This window comes from Dipteris shenzhenensis, chromosome 9 (genome assembly GCF_047967505.1).
Source record: "Dipteris shenzhenensis isolate YYH24624 ecotype China chromosome 9, Dip_SZ_1.0, whole genome shotgun sequence".
NCBI classification, from domain to species: Eukaryota; Viridiplantae; Streptophyta; class Polypodiopsida; order Gleicheniales; family Dipteridaceae; genus Dipteris; species Dipteris shenzhenensis.
The window spans coordinates 29,278,269-29,291,603 of record NC_141604.1 but is presented as its reverse complement, the minus strand read 5'-3'; positions in this window follow the sequence as shown (position 1 = coordinate 29,291,603).

Sequence of the window (13,335 nt, the reverse complement as noted above, 5' to 3'; positions counted from 1 at the left end):
ACATGGTATCTTGCAAGGAAGAGAATGTGATAAAATGTAAAATTTTTAATTATAATCTCTCCATTCAAATACAAAGACTCTTCATAGCCTGTACCTCCTCTTTGCTACCTCTAATACATAGAAAAAAGCTCAGGGGGGTCACTATGTATAAACCCTCTATATCACGTGCATTCAAGGCATATTTATAAAATCCCTTATTTGTAAATTTTTCATTAATAAAATGTACCCTTTTTCTATACAAATCTGTAAATTTTTTTGAAAATTGTTTTAAATACTCCCTTATGTAAATTAACCTTTGTTAAATTTAGATATTAAAAACATCCTTCTGTTGAACTCACATGATAGGGTTACATATAATTAGTGACCCCCCCGGGGAAAAAAGAGGCTTTTGAAATCCCCAAGTAAGATCCTAATACTAATATCATTAAGGCTCTCCTCTCAAGGTAGCCAAGCACAAAGCTTTTTACACCATTGCCAATGGGATACAATGCAATAGGGGAAACCATGTGATGTAAATCACAATGATCAAGCTATCAATACTTTGATGCACTTCAGTAGTTAAGTAGGCCATTCTAAAAATTGGATGTGGAAGACCACAACGTATCCTCCTACTCGACTAATATAGTGCACCAATGAGTGATCTCAAATGCCTCCTGCATCAATTCAACAACCATTACATTAGCAGACCTAACAAAGCACATTACATTAAAAGACCATAAAATATAAATCAATACATAGGATGCTTACCATCATGGCATTGTCTCCTTTAATGATGCAAGCAAGGCAAATAGGTATAAACTGTAAACTTTAGACATGAAAACTTTATACATATTACTTGAAAACTTTGGACACGAAACCACACAATAAAACCATCAAAATAAAATTCATCAATGCTTTTAATGTCCTCCAAGTCATGAAGAAAACCTATGCAAATTCCAAAATGCCCAACCTACAATTTATGGACAGCTTGTACTAGTCAAACACATTGTTTGATGTTGCATGAGGGATAAAATGGACATTTTCATGCATTTCTCTATATTCTTGCCTGCTATTTCACCATTTCAAGTAAAGTTGAAGGACAATACATTTCGTTTTCCATGATTAAAAGGTATTCCTGCACATAACTTACACATAGCCCATTGTCAGTTATATCAAAGATTCCACTACTTCCCACTCCTATGTTAAAATATGATCTTGTAAAGAAGATAGGCAAGGAAGGTACATAGTCTAAGAAATACATCCTTCCTCTTGGGAAGCTTATGTGGACCCTTGGCAAAACCTTCCATGACTATCTAGTTAGTCAACATGGATTGGGAGCTCCTTAAGTCTCGTAGATACAAAATAAGGGATGCTATTAAGGATGGTAAGCACAAGCTAGGGTGGGCGGAACCGAAGGATTGGAAGAGAGTGAAGAAGGATTACAAGGAGAATCCAGGTGCGTTTGAGCCTTAGCAAAGGGCAGCAAGGATACGCCTGGAGACCGTAGTTCCTTCGCATCTCGAGAGCAGTGGCAGACTCGACAACGAGGCATGGGTGGTAAGTATATATTTATCTTCTACTGAATTTCTAATATGTTCAATCGTTCAAATGCCTTGTCATTCATATCTAACTAATTGAATTTGGATCCAGAGGAATCTATGACTGGAAGGCCTCCAGGCAACGAGGAGTACAGAAGGAGTTCAAAATTGGAGCCAAGAAATGGTTTACGGAGAAGGAGACAGAAGGAGTCCACATCGATTGGGAAAGGGTGGCGGTGCATCATGTGAGTATGCCCTATTTCTCTTCATTATCGTTTCACTATCACCATTGCCTTACAATCAATGCTCTTAGTTTTTCTAACTTGTTTCATTCTTAGGGAGGCACATTCGACCCATCTGAAGATCGGGATGAAGAGAGTGGATCTAAAGAAGTGGTTAGGCTAGCAGAAGAGGAGGGTGAGGGATTGGGCACACGCAAAGAGATCGAGGGCGAGGAGGGCACATGCAAAGAGACCAAGGATGAGGAGGAGCAATAGTAGGATAGGATATTTAGTCGTTTGGTATTTCGGCACTTTTTCCCTTTTGTAGTAGATTACCTCGGTGGATTTGCCATTTTGGAGTTTGGCACTTTTGCCATTTTGTAGCGCATTAGCGCGTTACTTCGGTGGATTTGCCATTTTGTAGCGCATTGCTTCAGCATATTTGCCATTACTTTGTAGACCTTCTTTGCAAAATTGTAATATACATCTTCGCATTTGTGACATTTAATTGCGATTTTAATGGAAAATAAAATTCTGTGGGGTAGGATGGGACTAAAACAATCCCTATCCTACCCCACAATTTTTTTTTAAAGTTTATGTAAAAACATCGGTATATATCAATGCCTGTATTGACACTACACTGTCAGTATATATTGACACCTACACCAACGCCCATACCGACATTGTTGGGCATATTTTACCAATGGTTTCTTCACGACGTCCACACTGATGGACTTTCCAACACTTTCCACTTATTAGTTTTTTTCCCCTATTTTGCATCAATATATTGGTGTCAGAAAGTGGCCCATGTCTTGTAGTGACACTCTTGTGTCAACTTGGACTGATTCACACTCATTTTTTAGTGTTTGCAAGTGAAATGTGACTCCATACACACCTTTCAAATCATCCTTACTAGTTACTCCTACCATTTGGCAACAAAAAACATCAAAAAACAAGCTCAAATATGCAAAAAACACTCTATGGATGAAAGTGGTAGTTTCTACCTTTCCTACTCCAAAATCACACTTTTCTCCTTTAAAACTAGCTAGAAGCATTGTGCAATGGGTGGATAATCTCACAAGACGGCTTGATTTGATAGATTAGAGTATGTGAACAATTACATCTTGGATAGTAGGAGACCAAACTAGCTTTAAAACTCGAGTGAAGGAACAGCGGAGCAATAGAGATGGATAGCCACAGAGGCAATGACATTTTTCTTGCCGCTTGTCCTGAGCTTGATGAAGCCATTTTGCAAGGGGTCCCTCGACAACCCAATATTATCGTAGATGACATTGATCGCTTGGACGTCTCTACTCTCAAATACCTCCTTGTGAGAGCTCTAAATGCACAAACCATCTCCCAAGCATCTATTGGATTGTGTGCAAGTGATTCCACAAGGGGAGGAAAGAGAGGGGGAGAAAAAAGGGAAGGGCAATGAGAGCATAAGGGAGAGGAGATGGGGGTATGGGGAGAGTGGCGATCACAAGACAACTTAGCAAGAAAGAGCAAGAAGACTCAATTCAAGAGAATGAGAAGAAGAGAGAGATTCTATTACAAATCTTGCAAGTATACAATGAAGACCAAAGTCAAACTTTTGGCCTTATATAGTCATCTAGCTTTTGAAGGGAGGTCTAACCCTTATGCTCTCATGTACCTCTCTTCTCTCAATTTACAACCACTTGGGCCCATTTGGCTCCAAGGGAATTACCATTACTACTCCTCACGCAGTCTTCTACATTTTTGGTTTCTCATCATAGTACAAGAACTATAAATTGTTGTGGCAGTTAACATCTATCTACATTGAAATGTTTTTCATTCTAAGTATTGCAAAACTGTTTTGTATTAGGAGAGTCAAAACTCTCAGCATGGAGAAGCTATAGTGCAGCAAGCTTAAGATCCTAATCATGCCATTGAATGATGTGGGTAATTTATTACATATGTTAGCTATTCTATCTTGTTATGTAAATCTATTGTATTTATTTAATAAATAGGATTTATTAAAGAAGATATCGGGAAGATATCTTGGATCTAAAAATTTTAGGACAACATAGATGTTTTACATAGGGATGACTTGATCATAGGACATGATACCTTGCTAAGCAAGGTCCAATTTTCACTTGGCATTATACTCCAATAGGTGAGTTTTGTTATTTACTTCATGTGATAGAAGTACTTATAAAACCAAAGCAAAAGTTGCAATTTTGTACAAGAGGACATACCCTTCTAGAGCATGTCCATGGCCTTAATCTAAAATGGCTCAAATTTCTTGTAAGAACAACAAGTTTAATGTAAATACAATTATATTCTATTTTCTCAATTTGGTTTTAATACCACGATATTGTAATGATTGAACCTCTTTATTTTTTAAAATACAATTATAACATGTGCCTCGCCACTCACAATTATCTAGTTTTGTAGAAATATAAACATATTCAATCAACTATGATGATGATCCTTGGGAATATAATTATGTTAGGGGTGGTTGCAAGGTAAGGGTGTCCACCTTTTGACCACTTCGAGCAAAGTGTGACACCCACGTCCCAAAAAATACAAAGGGTAGGCAACGGGAAGCATACCTCGATTGAGGTAATTGAAGCAATCCAATTCTGCCAAATGTCATCCATTGGAGGTTCAGGGACTCAAATACCTCGATCGAGGTACTGACACCTCAGCAGCTAAATACCTCGATTGAGGTATGTGCACCTCGTGGCACTGTGACATGGCACCTTGTTAGCAATATGACTTGGCAAGGGATACCTCAATCGAGGTATGTGCATATGACATGGCATCCAAGTGGTAGCCAAGGTGGAAAGCCCTAGAATACCTCGAATCAGCTAGGTGGTGGGAGTTGGCAAGCTAGGTGGCACGCAATGGGGTAATGCATGCTCATGCAATGCATGCATGACCATGTAAATACCTCAATCGAGGTATTTACATAGCCATGCATGCATGCTTTGCATGTAATACCTCAAACGAGGTATGGCTTGCCACAATGATACCCCTTCAATAGGTTAATATGCCCTTTCAATAGGTTAATATTGGCTCTTTCAAATAAGGGATCAATCACCTCGATCGAGGTATGGATGCCACGTGGCATTAAAAATCCCATAGGCATGATTTTCAAAATATCACCCCCTCCAAGCTAAAAGGCCCCACTCCCTCATTTTCCTTGTCTTCCCTCACTCCATCCTCAAGTCCTTTCCCCACCAAAGAAGCCAAAGGAGTCCTCCCTATTCCTCACCAAAGAAGCCAAATGAGTCCTCCCTATTCGTGCTAAGTCATCATACCTTACTCTTCTCTTTTCATGCTTAGTATTTGCTATTCTCTTTTGGTACTTAGCATTAGTTTCCTTAGTCTCTAGCATTTATTTCTAGTAGTAGATGCCTTAGCCTCTAAAATTTCCTTATAGCATTTTGGCCCTTTTTTTCACGATTCCCTTTGCCATGGCTGGTTTGATGTCCCTAGTTGATGTTATATCATCTATTGAGAGTGAGCTAGTTGATGTATTTGTGGTGGGGCACATGATATACCTGCTATCCTCCATCTTGTTTTAGACCTAGAGTCCATGCTTGCATCATTCCATACTTTAGGTAGAACATCAGACTTAGAGGATTGGACACGCACTCATACCATATCCTAGGGTCTTTTATATGATGAGGTCAAGAGGTTGCTTGGTATTAGGGATGCTGCTGTCTTAGATATATTCTTAGATAGGCATTGCAATAGGCCAGCAAGGGGGAAAGTCCTAACAATATCTAGATGTTCTCACCCATTGGTAGCATCACATATCTATAGTCGATATGTGGCTGCTAACAATGGAAGAATGCCTAATAATCATCAGATCCCATTATACTTTGGCATGCACTTGTATGTCGAGTTTGTATTGGGACATAGAGTGGACTACTCTAGTGTAGTTGGTGGTGGAGTTGGAAGTGGGAGGATGTAGGACCAGCAGCATGGAGGGCATGGTGCTGGCGGACCAGATGTTCGAGGAACATTTGTTACCTCATCTTCTATATAGGAGGTAGTATCTCACATCACTTTGGGTGTGAGGTCCATTGCTGGGTCCATTCAGCATATGCTCAGCACTATGTCACGATGACCAAAGACTCAGCCTATTAACATGGCATGTATAATTTTGAAATGTTTTCTTATTTTAAGTTATACCTTGAATTTTATAGCTCTTATGTGTTTGGTTATTGCCACATGTAGCATGTATCTTCATCGGCACCGCCTGGTACTGGTGCAGACGTTGGCTCATCACATGCGACTATTGTTGAGATATTGGGCTCCACTCGTGATATGCCAAGGTGACCGTTGTGCATTTCTGTCACTGATTTGTTAGCTCTAGATGCGGTTGGTACACCGCCCATGAATAAGAGCTAGATGACAACTATCTTTATGTACCCTAGTTAGTGGCTTAGTTAGTATGCCACCTTAGTTAGCTAAGTTTGGTTTGAGACCCACATATAGGGTTCACCTATTCTTTTGTACTTAGAGTTCTTTTGGCTTTCACAACTAAGAAGAGGAAATTGTTTTCAGCCTCCACCTTTGTGTATATTCCCCCATTGTGTATGTGAGAAAGCTGTAAGTGAGACTCCTTCCTTCTCTCCCACTCTGTTCACATGGAATCATGGTATCAGAGCTTGGTTCATAGTAAGGAGCTCAAGCAAGCAAACCAAGTTCACGGTGTCTTGGTAAGAGGATTAGTGTTGCTTTCCTTTTTGGAGTTTGGGAGCAAATCTCTGCAAGTAGCACAGCCAGAAAGTGCAAGAGTGCACTGTCTCATATTAGAATGCCCTTCACGGTGCGGCGAGATGCCAATATATGCTGCGGGAGAGGGTGAAGCCCATGGTGACATTATTTTTTTGATTTGAGGACATTTCGGGCCCGTTTTGGTGGCGGAAGTTTTCCGCAGGCACTTAGAAAAGTGCCCTGTTTTTGCTGTGCAACCACTGTTCTGCAGGTAGATGAAAAGTTATCGTAGAAATCGCATCGTATGCCTGTGTGTAGAGATATTGGGAGTGACAAAATCATTCTTATTGGTTGTTGATGCAAAATCGTCACTAGGGAGTGACTGCGTGGTCAAATACCACTTTCATCAATTTTGCAGATTTGCCCTTGTGAGGCAGAAGTTGTGTTTTTTGTAGTGATAGAATATTTTGCAGTGTTCTATAATGGCGTCTAATGCTCTTTCATAGATAGTCACTGAAAAGATTGACAAGAACAACTTCCAAGCATGGAAGTTTAGAATGACGAATTTCCTTAAGGGAAAAGGCTATTGGGAGTTCATTACTAGAGCTGAACAATAACCAGTTATTCCTAATGTTCCTAATCAACAGGAGTTGCAGGCATTTAAAGGCTAGCATGAGAGAGCCAAGAAAGTTATGTACTAGCTGTCTATTAGTATTTCAGATTCTATGATTGTGCATATTCAGGATGCAAGCATGCCGAAGGAGGCGTGGGATACTTTGACAAAAATATATAGCACAAATACGCAAGCCAGGAAAATGCAACTCAAGTAGGAGTTGCATAATGTGCAGAGAGAAAATATGAGCATTAATGACTACCACATGAAGGTGAAGAAGATTGCAGATGTGCTTGCTTCCATTGGGTCTCTAGTGGAAGATAATGATTTAGTTTCTGTGACCTTGAATGGTCTAGGAAAGGATTATGCACAATTCCGGAGATCCATTGCCGTCAGTGAAAAATTTCCTGATTTTGAGGAGTTGATTGCTCTTCTAATTTCTGAGGAGCAGAGAAATGGTGGTGCATCTTCTTCAGGAGCAACTTTAAAAGAAGCTATCTTCTACTCAAATGCTGGAAGAGGTAGAGGTAGAGGTAGAGCAGGCCGATCTAGAGGCCATGGCAGAAATCAGAATATGCAAAAAATTCAAGAAAACCAGTCCTATGGAGGAGGACGTGGTAACCTTAGAGGCAAGGGGAGCCAAAGAGGTCATGGTGGATGGCAGAGTGGCCAAAATGCAAACAGCAATGTTGAATGCTACTACTGTGGTAAAATGGGTCTTATGGCTAAAGACTGCTATAAAAAGCAAAATGACATCATGAATGGAAAATTGCAGCAAGGCAATTATGCATTCTCTAGTAGACAGGGTGATGACAGAAATGAGCATTTGTTTATGGTGCAACACATGACCAATTCTATGACAAGTGCAGAAGAGAGCAATGATGTGTGGTATGTTGACTCACGTGCATCAAACCACATGACAGGTCATGCAGAGTGGATGTAGGATGCAAGGAAAATGGAAAGACGAGGATTTGTGGAGACTGGTGATGATACTGCACATCCTATTGTGCAGATTGGTAAAATTCCTTTGTCTATCTGATGCATTTCATGTCTCAAATATCACCAAGAACCTGGTTTCTGTTGATCAAATGGTTGAGCAGGGCTTGCACGTCAGATTTCATCCTCATGGATGCTTTGTTGAGGATATGAAAAATAAATGTCGCTTGATAGCAAAAGGGAAGAAGAAGGGTAGGATGTTTACATTGGATGTGGACATGCCTGAATTGAGTGCAGCAATGTTTGCACATGGGACCGGTGTAGTTGCAGATATTGATATTTGGCATAAACGCATTGGTCATGTTAATGTACAGTGACTTAAATTAATGCAGGCCCAAAATATTGTTGCAGGATTGCCTAAGTTCAAGGTTGGAAAAACGCATAAGTTATGTGAAGCCTGTCAATTTGGAAAACAGGCAAGGAAACCATTTCCTAGACATGTTCAAGAGAGTAAGAGGCCATTGGAATTAATCCACTCTGATGTGTGGACTACTAACGTTGCATCTATTGGAGGCTATCATTATTTTGTCACTTTTATTGATGACTACAGCAAAAAAGTTTGGGTTTATTTTATGAAAAAGAAAAGTGAAGTGTTTGGGCATTTCAAAGCTTTTAAAGCTATGGTTGAAAAAGAAACAGGCTTGCAAATAAAATGCCTAAGGTCAGATGGAGGGGGAGAGTGCCTCTCAAATGAGTTTGCAAGGTTCCTGCAGGAGCATGGCATAAAGCAACAATATTCATGCAGTCATACCCCATAGCAAAATGGACATGCAAAAAGAAAAAACAGGCATATTGGAGAGGTATCTTGTGCCATGCTCAATGAAAAAGTCCTGCCAGATTATTATTGGGCTGAAGTAGTTGCTACAACAGTCTACATAATGAACAGGACTCCCATTGTAGCAATACATGGCATGATGCCATAGGAGAGGTATACTGGTAGGAAACTAGATATTTCTCATTTGAAAGTTTTTGGTTGCATTGCCTATGTTCATGTGCCAGATGAGTTGAGATCCAAGTTGGATCCAAAAGCTGAGAAGTGCATCCTTATTGGTTATTCTCTGCAGCAAAAAGGGTATAGATGCTATAACCCTTCTACTTGTAAGAGATGTTGTTTTTGATGAGATGAGCAGCTGGTATAAACTAGTAAATGTGATTGATGATGTAGATGCAAAAAATGGTAATGCTGCACAGAATTCACAGCAGCAATCACAAAATATTAGTGGACCTGTAGTGTCCTCCAGCAGTGGTTCACATACTTCACCATGGACAGGTAGATTCTGATCAGGAGGATCTCCTCAAAGTAATGCAGATAGTGGTATGTAAGTATCACAAAAAGGAGAAGAGAAAGTAGATCAGCCCATGGTTGATGTGAATGCAAGTCACTCTTATGTGGATGGTGAATCTAGTGGCTCAGAACAGAGCCTTGATGATGAGTTAGGTATTCTTTCTGTTATTACACCTGGAGTAAGGAAAACAAGGGATGTTTTGGGAGCACCTGGTAGTGAGCCTATTTTGTGCAGGTCTACCAGAGTTAAGTATCCTGTGGATAGGCTGAAATATGATGGATTTACAACCATTCACTATGCCTATATGGTCAAAGTGATACATGAACCAGAACCCACTTCTTTTGGGCAAGCCATGGGAAAAGAAAAATGGGAGAAAGCCATGGATGAAGAAATGGATCCCTTGGAAGCAAATGCTACATGGGAATTGGTGCCTTTGCCTAAAGACAAGAATGCAATTGGCTGAAAGTGGGTCTATAAGGTGAAGCACAATGCAGATGGTTCTGTGAGCAGATACAAGGCAAGATGAGTTATCAAGGGGTATGCATAGACATATCACATTGATTATGAAGAAACATTCAGTCCGGTTGCAAGGATGGCAACCATAAGAGCAGTCATTGCTATGGTTGCATCAAAGGGATGGTCTTTACATTAGATGGATGTAAAGAATGCCTTCTTGCATGGTGATTTGCAAGAAGAGGTCTATATGGAGCAGCCACCAAGTTATGTTCATGTTGTTTGTTTGTAGGTTAAAGAAAGCCTTGTATGGCTCAAGCACCCAGAGCATGGTCTGACAAGATAACATAGTATCTTGTCAGTATTGGCTTTTAGATTTCCACGAGAGATTTCTCACTTTATGTGAGAAATATAGAGAAAGGTATTATGCTGCTTGTCATTTATGTTGATAATTTGATCATCACAGGTGATAGTGATGAAGATATCCTACATGTGAAAATGCTATTGAAGCAGAAGTTTGAGATGAAGGATTTGGGAGAGTTGCATTACTTCTTGGGCATTGAGGTGATTAGATCCACAAGTGGGATATGGCTCTTGCAAAGGCAGTATGGATTGGACATGCTGTCCAAATATGGGTGTTGAGATATCGAGCACCACTCGTGATATGCCAGGGTGACCGTTGTGCATTTATGCCACGGACTTGTTAGCTGCAGATGCGGTTGGTACACCGCCCATGAATAATAGCTGGATGACAGCTATCCTTATGTACTCTAGTTCGTGGCTCAGTTTGTATGCCACCTTAGTTAGCTGAGTTATTTTGGCTTTCACAACTACGGTTTTGGCATGTAGTCCTTTGTTGAGATTTTTCCATGATTCATGAAGAATGTTACCATGACCATGCACATGTATGTAATATGATGCATTCCTAAGGGCATACTCATGCCTACTGGCTAGTTTGATAAACCAGGTTTTGGCGGACGAGCTGGATTGGCGGATAGTTAGTTGTTGTGCTTGGAGTACATGCAGCCACACATACTTTACACTATAGTAATTTTGTTAGGAATAGGAGGGCCATGCAGACGTCTCACACCAGTGGAAGGGCATGCATGGCAAGGACGTGCAACACTAGACCCATGCTATGGCATAGACTAGAGTATGGCCTCTACTCCAATAGACGTCTACTCCATATGGTGCAAACTTCCAAATCGGTGGGTGTGGCCACTCTAGTATTGGCCATAGTTGTTGACCTTCAAAAAAGGAGCCACTGCCATGGCATCCTTGAGCAACATAGAGCGTGCAACCTCCTCCAAAAAATCTACAGCTCGCCGCCGTTGACACCCACTTGCAACCTCTCCTTCCCCATTCATCTGTTGCTCTCTTTCATCCATGACCACATGAAGTTGCTACTAATGGACATCATCATAAAGCACGGGCCTTTGCAAACTATCTCTAATTTCTACGTCAAGCCATGGAGCTTGGGAATTGTAGAACCACTATATTCAATTCACACATGGAGACAAGGCCAGGTTCCATGAGATTTCCATTTGCCCATTTCTTTGTTCCAAGATTTGTGCGCTCTTTTGTATGATGACCTACAACAAGGTGACATCCCTTCCCCTATTGCATCCAAAAGGGATATCCATAAAGAAGCAAGTGGATGTGGGATTGCTACATCTTACTAGTAATTACCTTGGGTAGTGTGCAATTGATCGATTGAAAGGCTAATGGCAGTAGAACTTCCTAAATCCAATGCCCAAGTTGGTCGCAAGGAGTATAGTGGCATGTTGCATAAATTACACAATATGTTATCCAATGAAACAAATTAAATAGAACTCATCGAATGAACTGTTTGAATGATCCCACTTCAGGGTAGTCAATGATCTTATCAAGTCACCCCACATGACCTTATTGAATGATCCCCCCTTTTGATGGGTGTATCCATGCAAGGAAGGAATACATGCAACTTGACAAATGATTCCGCTATTGTGGATGCATCAACTTATCAAAAGAGCTTATCAAATGATCCCATCATGGTGGATGCATGCAATGAAGGGGCGATTGGTGAACTTATCAAATGATCCCACTATGGTGGATGCAAGCATGGAAGGGATACATGAACTTATCAAAATGATCCCACATTGTTGTGGGTCTATGCAAGTGAAATCTGGGTGTCTGAATTGGTGACATGGCAATACCTCAATAAGAACTTCCTAAACCCGAAACCCAAGTTGGTCACAAGGAGTATTGTGACATGTTGCATTTTTGCACAATATGCTTATTGTAGCTGGGGATGTGTCAGAAGATGACGATTGCTTTGACAGACCACGTGATGAAGATATGTGCCATCGAGCAGTTGAACTCATTGCTCGTGCTCTCGCAAGGCTGTAGCAGCTCGGGCAAGCGCACAACAAGATGATAAATGAATGATCCCCTATTTTGATGGGTGTATGCATGCAAGGAAGGAATACATGCAACTCAACAAATGATTCTACTATGGTGGGTGCATGAACTTATCAAAAGAGCTTATCAAATGATCATACTATGGTGAATGCATGCAAGTTGTGATACATGAACTCATCGAATGATCCCACATTTTGGTGGGTCTATGCAAGGGAAGTATGGGTGTATGGATCTGTGAAATGAAGATAAGTTTGGCATGAACTTATTAAATGATCACACTATGGTGGATGCATGCAAGGAAGGGATCAATGAACTTATCAAATGATCCCACTATGGTGGATGCATGCATGGAAGGGATACATGAACTTATCAAATGATTCGACATTTTGGTGGGTCTATGCAAGGGAAATCTTGGGTGTATGTATCGGTGACATGAAGGTAAGTCTTAGATGAACTTAACAAATGATCCCACTAAGGTGGATGCATGCAAGGAAGCTCCGATACAATAAAATTTATTGCTACTTTGTATGTTGTTTTGGTTCTCTATTTGTTTGTTGACTTCATCATCTAAATGCACTATTAACCATTTGTTGGTGGTAACCTTCATAAAATAAAAGAACTTTGAAGCATGTCCTCTCAATGTTCAATGTGATTTCAGGTGGTTTGTAAAAAGATTTGTCCATCTTGACATGATAAAGTTTAAGCCATGCATATCCAAGTTTCAACTTCTTCTTAGAGTAAGGTACACACCTTACATCAAGAAGTTAGAACATAACTCAAATATTACATTATATTGAGAAACTATAAATGTTTTCACTGCTTAATAACAAAACAGTCTTTCTCAATTCAAAGTATCCCCCCCATGTCAACCTTTAAGGGCCTGAAACAGAGGTTTCACTTGGTGAAACTGAAATGGTTTTAGGCATTTCATTGAAATGGGTTTCTAACCCCTCTGAAATGGTTGCTCATAACTCCTGATCTGATGGAATTGAATCCTAAGGTCTTCTACTAACTTTTGGTAAGGATACTTGCATTAAATAGTAACATTGAAATTAGCATTGATGCCAACATTTGGCAAGCTTCTGAAATGCTTTAAAATTGTCTATACTAGTAGCTATTTTGAATGATGCAATCAATGTTTGTATCGGCTTTGG